We start from the raw sequence: 14,802 nt of genomic DNA, 5'->3' as shown, positions 1-14,802 counted from the left end.
TGGTTCGTTCTCGAAGTCCAGCCAGCCGGAGTTGATTCATCCTTTCGGCCTTGTTGGACCGCATAATGGTCTAGCTTAAATCCTGAACGAACGGCGAGTATGCATCAAAATACTGATAACTCTGATGTGTTAATTTGCTGTTGATTAGGTGATAGTTGGTGTCTTTCGTCGAATGTGACAACTGGCTTACAAGCGTTACGTCACTGTGCTAGGAGCCACCAGCACTGAGAAGCTGATTGGGTGCACCTCTGTTTGCTTCTTCTTTCAAAGCGATACAAACGCTAGCAGAACTGGAGGACTAATCCATCAAACAGCGCCCTTACGACGTCTCCGGTTTGCAAACGAGCCGTCGAACGGATAAACTGCCAAGTGATAAAAAAGTCAATGGAGGATCCAGCAGGCGTTCTTGATCGAGTCAGTTAACATGCTGAATTAATCAGGCATACAACCAGGACTTGTAGGACAACATACCTCCCCAGTCAAGCCAGTTTCAAACTCTCCGCCTTTCACATCATCATCATCACCATCAACAGCATGACGTCAGTGTTTGACACCGATGCTTCACTGCCGTACAACCATGATTTATTTGCAGGCCCTATTGCAGAGAGAAGAATAAAGGTGGACGGGGAAGAGACTTAGGGCTAGCTTACCACAATCATTCCGGGTGCTTACACCTCCAGACATTCCCTCAGGCGATCTGACAACAAAAACGCCACTGACATCGGTTGGCAGCCATATATTGTAGTGTCTCCAACCAGGCACAGTGAGGATCACGCGGTCCCCATCCTGGAAGGCGAGTAGCACCGACAGCACCCGTGATCGCCTTCATATTCCTCTTCCAAGTCAAAGGTTGGCCATCTCTCTTTTTACGCTACTCTGAATTTGGCATTGAAACAGCACCCGTCTTTCACACAGCAGACGACGAAAGAGCAGTGGTAACTGCGGTTCGATACCTGGGGTATGTCATCCCACCCAGCGGCATGATAATGAAGGGATTGTTCATCCAGTTGGGATGTCAAAAAACGTTTTTATGCAGGTAACTACGACCTTAACTTCAAGAGTGAAACTATTCTGCACATGAAGACTTGTGTATTCAAGGTAGCACTACATCCTGTCCTAACTTACGGGTATGAAACCTGGCCGTTTTGCATACAAGACATCCGGAAATTTGATGTTTTCGACGTGTCCTGTGTATTCGACAGTTTAGCAAAATATCCAACGGGGAATGGCGCTCAGCAACCTAATTCTCAGGCAACTGCTTCATCAGCAGCGACTGTAAAGCTTTACCAGGTCTCCCGAAAAACAGAACTCCAAAACTTGCCCGGCGTGATGCTTCTACCCTAAAAAGCAGTCGCACCGTCCAATCAATTGTGGAGGGGTCTGGTCTCAAATCTGCATACAGTATATGATGCTGGAATAGGACCTGAAACTCAATCTGTGAAGACCTACCAGTGACTCCGTTTGTGAGTGGCAAATGAAAGGGAATATCAATGTAACCAACTCATTCTATCGCAGAGGATGGTCGCTCCAAAGTAAAATAAAGTAGCTAGTAAAAAGTAAAGTGACAGAATTCGCTATAATGCCTTGGACGTCACAGGTACCGATGTTAACCAGAAACCTCCGTTAGGAAGCCGACTAGCGTCTTCCCCAGCTGGGTCACTGAATGAACCCTGCGCATCTCATGACTTAGATTACTTTTGTTTTTACAGAGTTTTTGCCTCCCAGCCTCTCTTGGAAGTCCAAATATTAGCTCCAACTACTCAGTTGCATAGCATATTTATTCTGAAACTGAAATGGCAGCATCAGTGTGCAAATAAACTGAGATGTTTATTTAATTACGTAATATTTGTTTATTTATTTGATTACATATAAACTCTTTGATGAGGCAAACCATGCCGAAGAGCCGAGAAACAAAAAGGCAATTGTTTTATCCTCATTGGGAATCGTCACCACGACGCATCCCACGAAACTCCAGCAAGCTCGGAGTCCGCGATCTCCCTGATAGTAGCTTGAACACTTGATCGCTCGGCCAGGAGCGCCCAAGTATCTTGCAGAATTTACAACCCCACGTAAGCTTAATTGCTCTTGGCTGAAATGACAAACGGTCAAAATACTTACCTGAAGGTTTCCGTCTTGAGACTACCTGCACTGCCGACTATTCCCAACAGTGATGAAACTGCTGTATGGTGCTTCCCGGATATTCAGCATGGATTGTATTCACCACCAAGTACAGGTAGTCTTTCAATTTTTTAAATAAATTTTTTGCACATACAGACTGTTCCCTGTTACAAGAGTGGTACGGGGCATCATTCGTAAGGGAACAAAAGTAACAAAGTAGAAAAAAATTATCACAGAAAGCAAATATATCATCTTGCTTCTTGAGAATTTAGTTTTAGAAATTGGAGATTTAAGCAACCAAGAACCTTCAACTGACATTTTTGGGCTGATACTATTTTTTACACCACAAAATGCTTGTCAGACGTAATGTCAAATAAACCATTTATTCTCAACCTGTCGTACCGCCTTCCAAAACCGTTGCTTGTCAATGGATTCGATGAAAGTTCACGCACAAAGAAAGTGTTATTTAATTGTTTTTAAAGGTAGCATGTAGACAAAATTCGTACATATAAAGACAGTTGTTTATGTGAGTTAAACACCAGCTGCAAGTGTAAAGTGAAACACACAAGATTTCGCGTTGGAAGACCGTTAGTGTGAAAGGGCAACGCTCGAAAACCCGGGGTTCGGAAGAATCCAAATGTCAACTGGGGAATAAAATTTAAAGTTATTCAGAAACCTGTAAATGTCAAATGGTCTGCGTACGGTTTTTTTAATGAGTAACGCTCATTGTATTGTGTATAAAACCTATCTATCCCAGATGTTTGTGTATGCAACTTTGGCAATAGTTGATCCTGAAATCACGTAGGTAAAGCGTAAATAGTTGAACTATTTATACTTATATTCAGCTATTTATATTTATCTATTTATATTCATATGCACAAAGAGCAGACCGAGATTTTTTTCAAGATAAGGTCAATGTGTTTCGATTATATAATGTCGCGTATCGAAATTTCGCAGTGAGCATGCCATATGGCAATCAGCAGTGAACTTTTGTGTTGTCCAAAAATATCAGAGTATGCGAGCCTGTTTCACCAAACAGACACCATCACACTTGATGGAAAGGTTCATCAACTGAACAGCGAATCGCGCCAATGTTAAAATGCAATGTGCCACTCATAAGGTTGGTGAAAATTGCTCGTCATCCCACGCCTGGTGTCATCCTTCTTGGGGCTCATCTGGTGGGTGCATTTTCCGTTATCCTCATGTTCTACTTCAACCCAAATCGCACGAAATTAGCGAACAGCGCTCATTTGCATAAAAATTTGGTTTTGACGTTAGATCCACCCGGAAGCCAGCTAAATCTATCGTTTATGATGTTTTTAACCAACTAAATGTGCTGCGTCAGGCAGCTAAATGGTTCAGCAGGTACGATTTTTGAGTTTTTCTATACATTCTATAAACATAGTACACTACTCATAAGATTGCTGAAAATTTCTGTAAATTTGAAGCCGGTGATGGATTGTCGAAGAATTCTTAGCAACCTAAGAAGTAGCACATTACTTCCACACAATGTATTGCGATATCCCGAATATCTTGCCAACTATAACATGAGGCGGACTAAGGTGGCTCATTCAGTTGCTTAAAAACACCATCAACGAGAGATTCGGTTGGGTTGTAGGTGAGCCGTCCAGCAAAACCAAATTGGTGCGCAGTTGAGTGCTGCCGGTGAAATTTTATATTTATATTCAAACATTTATTCGTTTTCACCTTCAGAATACAATAGCAGAAAAACTGACCTTTTTCAAACTGAGTCTATTTGACAGTATTCTTTAAAATATACACGATTTTCAGGCAAGAATAGGTGATTATAAAGGTGATAAACCTTTGGTCAAGAGACTTGGAAAAATTTGGACTCTCAGCGAATGCACAAACAGATGTCTTCTGTCGCAGAATCAATTAAATGTAATCAGGCATAATAAGGATTGATGACATTATGTAGTAAATGCTTCTGACTGGGTGAATCCATGTCATGAATACGAATAAAAAATAATTAAATCAATTATGCTCAGTTTAGTAAATCATATTTGGATTAATCATCTCGTCAAAGTTTTAGGATTAAATTAGTATGGCTTAATTATCACACCACCGATAAACGTGAGACTAGTATTTGAATAAATTACGATCGGCTGGAAAATAAATGAAACTAAAATAGAAAGAACAGTATTTGCGCGAATTTGGACAGAAGTTACCTGTACTTTCTCCGTATTTCTAGCATTAATAATATCAATGCCCATCATTTCTTAGTGATTTGCAATAAATTAACTGGTAATCTTTGTGGAGAACACTGTCATGCACAGTAGGCTAACCAGAAGGCTCGGTTTGTGAAGACTTTATGAAGATGGCGGTATCTGTGCATTGCAACCAAACTATTTGTGTTCCTCATATTTATCCGTGAAACTAAGAGAAAAACCAGAGCAGTAAACGGATTTGTGAATCACAGGTTGGAAAAACATTAGCTGCACTGAAAAAAGGGTTACAGCGACCTGGAAAATTCAGCCACGAAAATTCTTTGAAAGGTACAGTGTTTTTCTAACAAGTGAGCGGCTCAAGATACAGGGCTAGTCAGTCATCAAAATAGATTCAATGTGTATCTTTGTAATGTACTACTCATAAGGTTGCTGAAAATCCATCGACAGCCCACGACCGGTTTCTCCCTTCTGTTTTGGGCTCATCAGGTAGGCGCAGTTTCCGTCAACCTCATGTTCTACTTGAAACCACTTGAAACCAAATTGCACGAAATTAGCGAATATACACTCATCTGCAAACTAATTTGGTTCTTTCGAGAGACTCACCTGGAACCCAGCTGAATCTCTCGTTTGTGATGTTCTCGGACCATTCAATGTGACTCTTGGTGACTTTGGTGACTCAATGTGATTTTGGTATTTTCCGTCAAGCGATGCTTCTGTAAAAAGGGGACCAAGCCTTTCTTGCTTGTTGATAGACCAACAGTTAAAAGCTAAAGCGGTGAGTTGGGTTTTACTTTTTCTGTCCAAGCAGATAAAACAGAGGTAAAAAAAATTCGTCATCAACCGCATCGTTTCGATATATCCAATGGCGGTGAAAAACAACCCTGGTTCTGCAGTTCAAAAGCAAACACTCAGCCACTGACATCAAGCACAAACTGATATCTTCCCTCAGTTGTGTTTCTTCAGGAGTACATCAAAAGTGGACTACCAGCTCATAGACGATTTTTCTGCCACTCCAGTTATGTAATTTGTCAGTCCACACGCATTTTTCATGGGGTAGAAGTTCGCAGAACAGATAAACTATCAGGTCAACCGTCTGAACGTACGCTGAGATGGAGAGATTACGATAGGCTGCGCGCGTTGTTTGACCACACCAAAAGTATTTATACTCCTGATCCTCTTCAGAAAAAGAGCTCTTGAAAAGGGAATTAAGCGAAGAAAATTGTCCACATCAACGGCAAGCCACCGCCTAAATGGGGACGGAGTTCTGACCGGACTATCGTTTAAGAAAGAACATCTAACAACGGGTATACTGTACAGATCACGTGTTGTAAATGGCCGTAAGTGCCCAGCCCCTCAACGAAACCTGCTCTCATCAATGAAACAAGTCAACCACCCATGTATGCCGCATATTGTACCAAGCCTCTGTGCACCATACGCTGTGCATTAGGTGACATACAGTCGCAGGAAAACGTATACTGATTAGGCCAACTTATATTAGAATGATTCCCCGTTATTTAAGTCAGATGACCAATTTGTCGACAGATGGCCTGCAATCTGAGACAAAAAAACCTGTTATCTTTTATCTGTCCACATAACCCAGGGTTAACCCCAGTACAACGTTTTGAACTGTATAATGTCAACTCGAAATTATTGGCATTTAATGAAACCATTTTGATTAAACAGTGCCCGTCGAGTTGTTGCGCTCAAAGGAACCGGACACAAGCTATTAGCTTGTTTTAGACTTGACAACACAAGCTGACTGGCCCACCCTACAACTGCCTCCGTTTCCTCTTTGTGCAAACCATCAGTGAGTACAGGGAGATCTGGGAGGTGTTGCGCGTAGAAGTTCGATAAATCCGCTAGGAAGTCCGAATGTATGTGTTGGATCCCTCCTATTATTATGTTGTACAACACAATTTTCCCTTTTTTGTTATTTTGGTTTTGCGCCTATACCAACCTTCTTGTTTTTGACCTGAAGATCAACCTTTCTTTGACCTTGTCATCGGACGTGTTGTTTAAGTCCACAAATGGTTTTGCTAGCTTGTAAACACGTGGCTTTGAATCAGTGTGGACTTTAGAATCCGTTAGGAATTAACAGTTCCTAAACCGGTGTATAGAAGCCGGCATAGTCCCACGATTTGAGGTTTGTAAAGTTATATTATTTCATTATATTTATTTGAGTGATTTGGCTTTTGGGGTTTTGCGCGTAACTCGACGTGGTCCAACAGATTACTGGAGCAACCTTTAATAAGTAGCTTAGCTGCCACGACACTGGTTCACAAACCAAGAGACCGGATGCGTTATTTCACTGGAATTCTCATATCAGACGTCTAGCAATAAACTCTCAGTTCGCCAGAATGTCATATGTTTATTAAATATCCAGGTTTAGGCAACGTTTCTGCGCCACGTGGGTCTGCGGCTTACAACCCGCTCCGTGAAAGGTGTACGAAATGCCAACCACTTTTCAACTTCATTAAAAGAGCATAAAACCGATTGATTCGGTACAAAAGTAACTAAATGAGTTAAATTTTACAGACGAGGACAACGATTTCAACTCCAACCTAGAAATACTCGTTGAAAAGTCAAGAAATAAGATCACAACCGATGGCAGTCGATAGACAGTTCTGTTGTTTTTTTCAGACCAATTTTGTTTTTGGTTGAGTAACTGAATACAATGTCCACATTGACTGAGACGTTTCCCCCACTAGATCAAGACATTCTTTTCGTCTCGCATCAGTCATGTTGAATGGTTGGGAACTATGGAAGCCAAGAACGGCTTTGACAGCAACCGTTGGTGAATTTTTTTAGTGTTCATTGCTGCAGTTCGTATGAATTGTCAATTTAAGAAATGCGTGTGTGTGAGGGGGGGGGAATTCAGAGACACACACTGGTTCTTGAAGCTTTAAAGAAACTACACGCTGAGTAAACAAAAATTTTTGTGTAGTAAATCGTCCGCCCTAGACATCAAACCCTTATTGATATTTTATATGGTTCTGCATTGAGCTGGTGATCACGTGTACAGAACTTGAGTGAACAAGGTTGCGCGTGTATTCTGTACCTCACTGAAAGCGTTGAACGCCCATCATTTTCGAATTAATCGTGGTAAGTACACTTTGCGAGTGGCTCGAAGAATGCGTGACGCTGCGAAGCAGTCTGCAAACGGAAACTTTCATTGAGCATACCAACACAAAGCCGTTTTCCACAACTTTGCAATCACGTTGGGCGCTGCCATTAAATATAGGTCGCCATAAAACAGACTTTTTTACATTTGCTAACAAGGCTCTTGAACAAGGCTCTCAGTGGCCGTAAAAGATTAATACATCGCGAGTTTTGCTATAGTAGGGTACCTGGTTCAAATCTCCATGTTGCGTAACAATAATTCGAGTAAAAGTGAAATCATAATTCTCTTTTATAAAAATCAAACTTCCCAGCACGAAATTTATCGGGGTTTTGTCCAGAAGACAAAGGATGAACAGCATAAGAATGGAAATGTTAAAAGTTTTCATTGAAATAGGGAGTGGCACCTAGCAGAACAGAAAAATAGCTCCACTTTGAATATGGAAACGAGTGTCACTTGAACTTACTGGTGGCAGATTCAGCGATTCAAAAAGCAGACAATACCTAAGTATTAAACGCAAAATAAACTTTTTATGTTCTAAACATTGAACTTACGACACTGAATCCCATCAGATAAAACTTTTCAGCAAGTGGCACATCGTAAGTTTAAGAAAACCGTTAGGCATGTTGACGAAATACGCTCACTTACAAATTGATTCAATGCTAAAGAACGGCCCCATTGAAATCTTTGATGAAGCTCTCGATATGATATCATTCAAGTAGATTCATTTTCCAAAAAGACTCCGTGTTTCATTCGTGGCGGTATTACAATCTAACATCTAAGAAATTTCCAACTTTAAGACAGCTGAAAATTATGAGGTTTTTTACGACACTTTTCTCCCTTCTTTGTGTCCATCAAGCAGGCACACTCCTCAAGTTTCCATCAAACATGAACACCAAATTGTATTCAGTTCCCCATTTATAAGTTGCATCGACGTTCTTTGTAGGGTTTATCGCCACAGAGGTAAGTGGATTATTTCATGCCACTAGATTCTTGACATGTCGGAGGCGTATCATTTACTCCAAGAATTAGCGTGCACACCCCAGAATGATTTCCATGCTTCACTGGACCAAGTCAAATACATCCCCGCAGGAAATTTATGCCCTCAGTTCATCTCCTGTATGTGACCAGCACGAAGTTATTGAGCATTTGACTTTCGTTATTTCACATTACCTCTCCAACATCATAGAACTCTCATTGTGGTTCCGTTTACTGAAGGCTTCTTGCGGTTTTCGATTTTCATACCAGAGAATATCCTGCACGTCTGATCGCTTCGCTTGAAACCGTTTGTCGTTGAACTTTGACGATGTTCTGTTCCACCAATTCTATCTTGTTGTGGCTGATAAAATATTGATCCAGAGCATCTTGCTGGTTCTGTGTGTAAGATGTCGGGGTGTGGGGCAATGTCGTATAATTCTGGGGTTCAGATGAAATTGCTTCTGCTCAAAGCGGGAGGTTAAAATACACGATTTAATTCATCCCGGTTGAGGCTCTGATATATACACATTACATGACCAGTTCAAAGGGTAACTCACATCGGTTCAGAAGGTGTTATCGGTGCATTTTCATTACATGGTGGAGCAAAACAACTACGTGAGGTGTCAGAAACCCTTTCATATGAATTAGGTTCTCATGGAATCGTGGCCGACGTCCGTTATCATGGATAATGTGGTAATCCTGGTCACAAAACTAAATGACTGGCAGCTGTTGCTTGCGTTGAGCCATACACACAAGAGATAGATGCGCGGTGTGGAAGGGATGTGCAGTGAATAAGCTGCTATTAATTATCGAGAAGTACACTCATTTGCAAATCAATTTGGCTTCACGAGAGACTCAACTGAATCTCTCGTTTATGATATTCTACAACTGAATATGCTGCATACAGACTGCTTCCTGTTTTAGTTAGCTCAATATTCGATATATTGCAGTATATTTTCATAGAGGAAACTACTCACAAAGTTTCAGAAAACTCTTCGATAACCCACGACCGGTTTCGCCCTTCTGTTTTGGGCTCATCGGTTAGGCGCAGTCCCCGAGTTTCCGCCAATCTTGCGTTCTACTTGAACTCAAACTGGAGTGCTTTCGAGAAATACACTCATTCGCAAATCAATTTGGTTTTCACGAGAGACTCAACTGAATCTCTCGTTTACAGTATTAAGTAACTACGATTCCTGACAACTTTCAGGGTAAGAACCATCCAAGAAATTCAAGAAAGTCGGATCTGAAAATACTTGATTGCTGTTTTTTTGTTCCCATCGGACAACATTGGAATACCATTTCTCATCATTTCCTGCAATAAAATTCGAAAACTTTCGCTTAGGTAAACTTTTCTGCATACGAGGCACGTGGTGACATTTCTAGGGCACAACTTATCGAGAATTCCTGTGGGCTTTGTATGATTATTTTTACACTGATTTCATTCCACCACTCAGCAACCATGCCAACAGTTTCCTTGAGCTGGATGGCAAAAATGCGTTAAATATCCTTCCGCCGTGCATTTGAAAACGTCACAGCTGTATCTTAGCAACCGCAAACTTAAACAAATGACAATTTTCTCAACTGTTTGTTGATGTTTGCACCACAATCAACGCAGCAACTACCTGAATTCCTGTCAACTACAACTGTCAAACGTCAGCTAAGCCAAGCACGTGTTTTCACTCACTTAGAGTTTGGTTCTCACGTGGCCATGGTATCCACAATGTAATAGGAAACCTGGAATGGGTTGAAAATCCGGGAATTTGTGTGACAATACATCTCAGCGTTTGTTCTGTTGCATTCAAAGAAAATCGAAAGTGAATTTTCTCCCAGATTACTTCACACGTTTGTCCGCGGACTTAGGGTGACAAGACAAACAAATTCCCAAGCGTTCCCATATATGCGTCAGATATCGGTGAAATTGTTAATGGGGGACAAACACGGGAAGCCAATCAGTACATCCAGTCATGCATGGAGTGGGATGGCCACAGGACCACAAATATGAGAAGGAAATCACGAATTTTCAAAAAGTAGACATACGAAACAGATTGAACACAAACTTTCCTACAGTCCGGAGGGTTTGGACTGACAACCCTATTTAGGGGGCGCAAGTTTGAGGCTTTTACACCAATGGCCTAGACAGACACCAAAACGTGATGAACAAACAAACGATTAGTTGTCCTCCCAGTTCGCCGAATCTTCGTCAAATAGTATCCAATCTCCCTGTCGGTTTCATGTCATGGAAAACAAGAGATGAACGGATAAAACTACCAAACACCTTCAGTGAATCCCTTTTCCGGTCTGGTTGGGATTTCTACAACGGACTGTCCTTCACCGGCCACTTCTCTGTTATGATTTATTAGTTTGTCGTGTTTTTAGTGAATTTTTTATCTATTACCTGGCAACTAACCAAAAGATGTCAATACTCTGTACAACCAGAAAAGGACAAGTTCTTTAAAAATGTCTTCCGCAGTGGTCTCACGCAGACACAAGACGTCGGTCGGAACATGGTTTAGTTTTCTACCGTGAAAGTAAAGACCCAAAGTTTACTGAAGTTTAGATAAACCAAGTGATCTTCTTAGAAAGCAAATATTCTCACCGCTCACGTGTGCTATCGCTGGAGAATTCAACACTGCCTGGCTGGTCACACATAAAATTGACTAAGAGGTTGGTGCTGTGTTCTGTTTGAGTTCACAAAGTTTATACTGCTCGATGGCTACCCTCGAGCAGGTAGATTAACTGGAAAGTAGTTGGCTGAAATTTCTTCCACCTTGTGCGTTGGGCACGTTTGATTACTTCCTACAATGAAGAAATCAGTCTACAGCTCCTCATGACGTTTCATCTAGAACCAGTTCTAATTCCAGGATGAAAATCTCAACTTCCGGACTTCCTCAATCCCTACAACCATACACACTTATGCATTAGAGATCCCCCTAGGTTATTCATTTGGATGAAACGCGTTCGTCCTTTAAAGGTTGCACGTTGAAGGCCTAAACATACGTATGTGTTGAACCAAGGAACAAGCCACGACGCAGAATCACCGGTTTCCACAAAAAAGAAAAAAGTTATATACTCCATACATCTGATTGATCAGGACTAGATTTCCATACTTTACGGCACACATACTGAAGACGTTTCCGTCCTGATCACCAGGCTCATCTTCCCTTGGAAATACCTTATGGTGGCTTATCTCTGATAGCACAAATAAATTTCAAACGTTGTGCTTCGTTCCTTTGTTTACATTAGTTTGATATCATGACGTTCTCCTTTAAAACTGCATATTTTTTATACGGCGTCAAAGCACGTCACTTGATGGGGAGCGATTTTCGCAGTAAAACATCTATCAAACAGTCATGGGTCAAGATTACAATCTCATTCCACTGTGTTTGTATTTTGTTATAAAAGAACCCAAAGTTTCAACTGATGGCAGACTAATGTTCGATGGATTTATTGATGATATCAGCAGCTTTGCCAGTGTAGAATCACCCGAGAAGATTGCTGGCGATACATTTAATCTTTGGTTACTAATTTACCAAGCATAAGCTTGTGGAATCAGTACTGATATTAGCAAATGAGATTCGAGGCTTTTTTAGGTTAAATAATTTACTAAACCGCCCATCCATAGAGTTGGAGGTTATACGTTCACCAGCTGTTCCCCCCTGTTCCCCTCACACAACACGCAAATTATTCTACATGTGTGACGGTGTACACTACTGATGAAGCATGCGAGTAGCGGTAGCCCAAGCTCTGCCTACGCATCTGACAAGGGCCAGGCTTACTCAGGGTATTTTGTAACCGCTTTGCAACGCTCTTTATTATTGTTTCATATTCAAAGAACCTCCGGAAAAGTTCGCGAGGAAGCTTGCAGATGTCCAGTTTCCAAAATCTCTGTGAAGGTGTTTAGAGAGACTCCAATATCCGACCTCACTACCACAGGATGCCCATTTGCTTTTCCCTTGTTTAGAACAGTTTTTCCATCGACAAAATTTCAAAGATCTCTAAAAATGACTTTACTTATGACACACAACTGAAAAAGCAGTTTTACTCGTTGGTTTGAACTCCGCATTTTGCGGAACAAATCATAAGATGCACTTATCAAACAAACGTTTGACGACGATCGACCGATTATGACTGACACTTGAATCATGTCCGGGGTTGGAGGAAGCGCTCGCAGTAATCAAGATACAATATGGACCTAAATGTTTCCCTCTGTGACTTCTACGGACTTTTCGAAGGAATACAAGATGCGGACACGTTCATTCATATCTTGAGTTGAAGATGCCCCTATAGTTACGCAACCTCTGCTGACCTGGAATATTCTCTAAAACGTATGCTCCAGCGCAACAGCTGAGTAGTAAGAACCGGGTAGGGTGCGGGCGGGATCCCAGCTGAATCCCAGCTAAACCTCTCGTTTATGGTGCGCCCCAAGAAAGGTCGTGTGCAATCAAGCAGTCGTTGACGAAATTATGAGTAGCATGTTCCACCAAGGGGTTACGTAAACTTTTCAGATCGGCCTCGGTCAAAATATTCAAGGAGAATATATACTCTTCAACTCTAACAATTTATTTTGTTCATAGCCACACCACTCTCAACTGAACGGTCGTGTTCCTGTTCTGGCGTAATTGTTCCGCTGAGTCCACACCAAAGGGAAGCACTGGACTCGAGTTTCGCCCTTATTAGAGCTCATCAGCAGTGTATATCCAATGGCAGTGCCGGGATTTGAGCCCCGGACATCTGACATGCGAGGCGGGCGTGTAACCACTACTCCACCAACGCACGTTGGACGAATCTGAATGAATTTTCACGTCTGAACAGACGAACGTGTTCACGCTTGAGCGATATGATTGACGATCGATTGACCCGCCAGTCAGGACTTGCCAGTCAAGTAGCGTGGCACACGCTTGAAACCCCACTGGGCAGATTTTCGGTTGCAATTTTGGGGTTTTGCGGGATAGGTATTTTGTTCAATTTAACCAAATGGCCTAACAACCGGCGTGTAATAAAAGCTGTAACTGTTAAGTTTCGTTAAGCCTCTGGAGACGGTTTGGTGTGTTCTACGTTCCCTGAACTCTTATATTCTGCACAGCCGTTTCACACAAAGAAGTTTGCGGGAAATACTGTTGATGATGTTTTTCTCCAACTGTGGTCTTTTTCAAACACATCCGATCTTCGGTGTGAAGGTGCAGAGCACGTTGTTTTCCGCTGTCATACGTAATTAAAAAATAAAGTAAACGGCATGGCGAAACTAATGTGGTTTTTCAAGAGACCCACCTGGAAGCCGGCTGAATTACACGTTTGTGATGTTTCCAGGTAAATGAATTTGCTGCACCAGGCCACTGCGATATTCGAGGTATCGCGATACATGTATGCCTTTGTCATGTACTACTCATAAGGTTGCTGAAAATTCGTCGATAGCCGGGCAAGGCTATTTTTAGAACCCAGATATTTTCCCACCGTGACATGTGCTTTTTACCTTATAACTTGACTGAAGTGAAAACCGAATCAATTCTACATTTAAATCTGTTCAATTTCGGTAAGCCGGTATTTTCCGCGGTAGACACCATAGAACAACGCCTTGGTAAAGAAAAGCCGACTGCTCTCTCCGGAAGATATCTTATGATCGCAGCACGTTTCGACCTCAACCACTACTTGAACACTCTTCATTTTGCCGCTCGCAATTCCAGATTGTTGAATCACTGTCTCAAAGACTTACCAGAAAGGTCAGTAAAAAGCTGAATGTAAACTGAGAAACACAGTGTGGTTAGATATGAATGTAGATCATTTTTTGTTCCTGAAGACGGCCTTTGCAGAATTGGTCTCGCGCAGTGCAAAACAAGTTGCAGAAGGGAAAACGTGCAAGGTATTCCTACGACCAAGTTCAAATAAAAAAGGTTTTAGCCTCAGATACGAATGAATTTAAACTGTTTAACTTTAAAACATTCACTTTGCAAACAAACATAGGCTTCAACGTACTGCTAACCATTTATTTTCAAAACGCCAACATGTTTGATGAAATCGCTTTTACACGCCTTTGGTTCTTGTCCATTTAAAGACAGTTCCAACTAACTGAGATTACAATTAGTGAACCAGAAGGGGAGCACTAATTGCTACCTAGAAGCATGTTAGGCAGTTGAAGGAATCGCCTGCGGCTAACACCTGAAAACTAGTGATTGCCGCGATAAACGTTTCCCGATTGTTTGGGTTTAATCAAGCAATCAGTAACAAATTTGTCCAGCCTTTTGGGAACCACTGGGTGAGTGGCCTCAATAAGAAGCGAGTGTTTAATTTTTGTGGGAGCAAAACTGTTTTAAATCACTTTGGAAACCCTTTAGTTGTACTCTACTACTGAGGAACTTCCTATATATATATATATATATATATATATATATATATATATAAAAA

The sequence above is a fragment of the Opisthorchis viverrini genome (assembly GCF_000715545.1).
Source record: "Opisthorchis viverrini unplaced genomic scaffold opera_v5_117, whole genome shotgun sequence".
NCBI lineage: Eukaryota > Metazoa > Platyhelminthes > Trematoda > Opisthorchiida > Opisthorchiidae > Opisthorchis > Opisthorchis viverrini.
The sequence above is the reverse complement of the archived record's forward strand: the minus strand, read 5'-3'. Positions refer to the sequence as shown.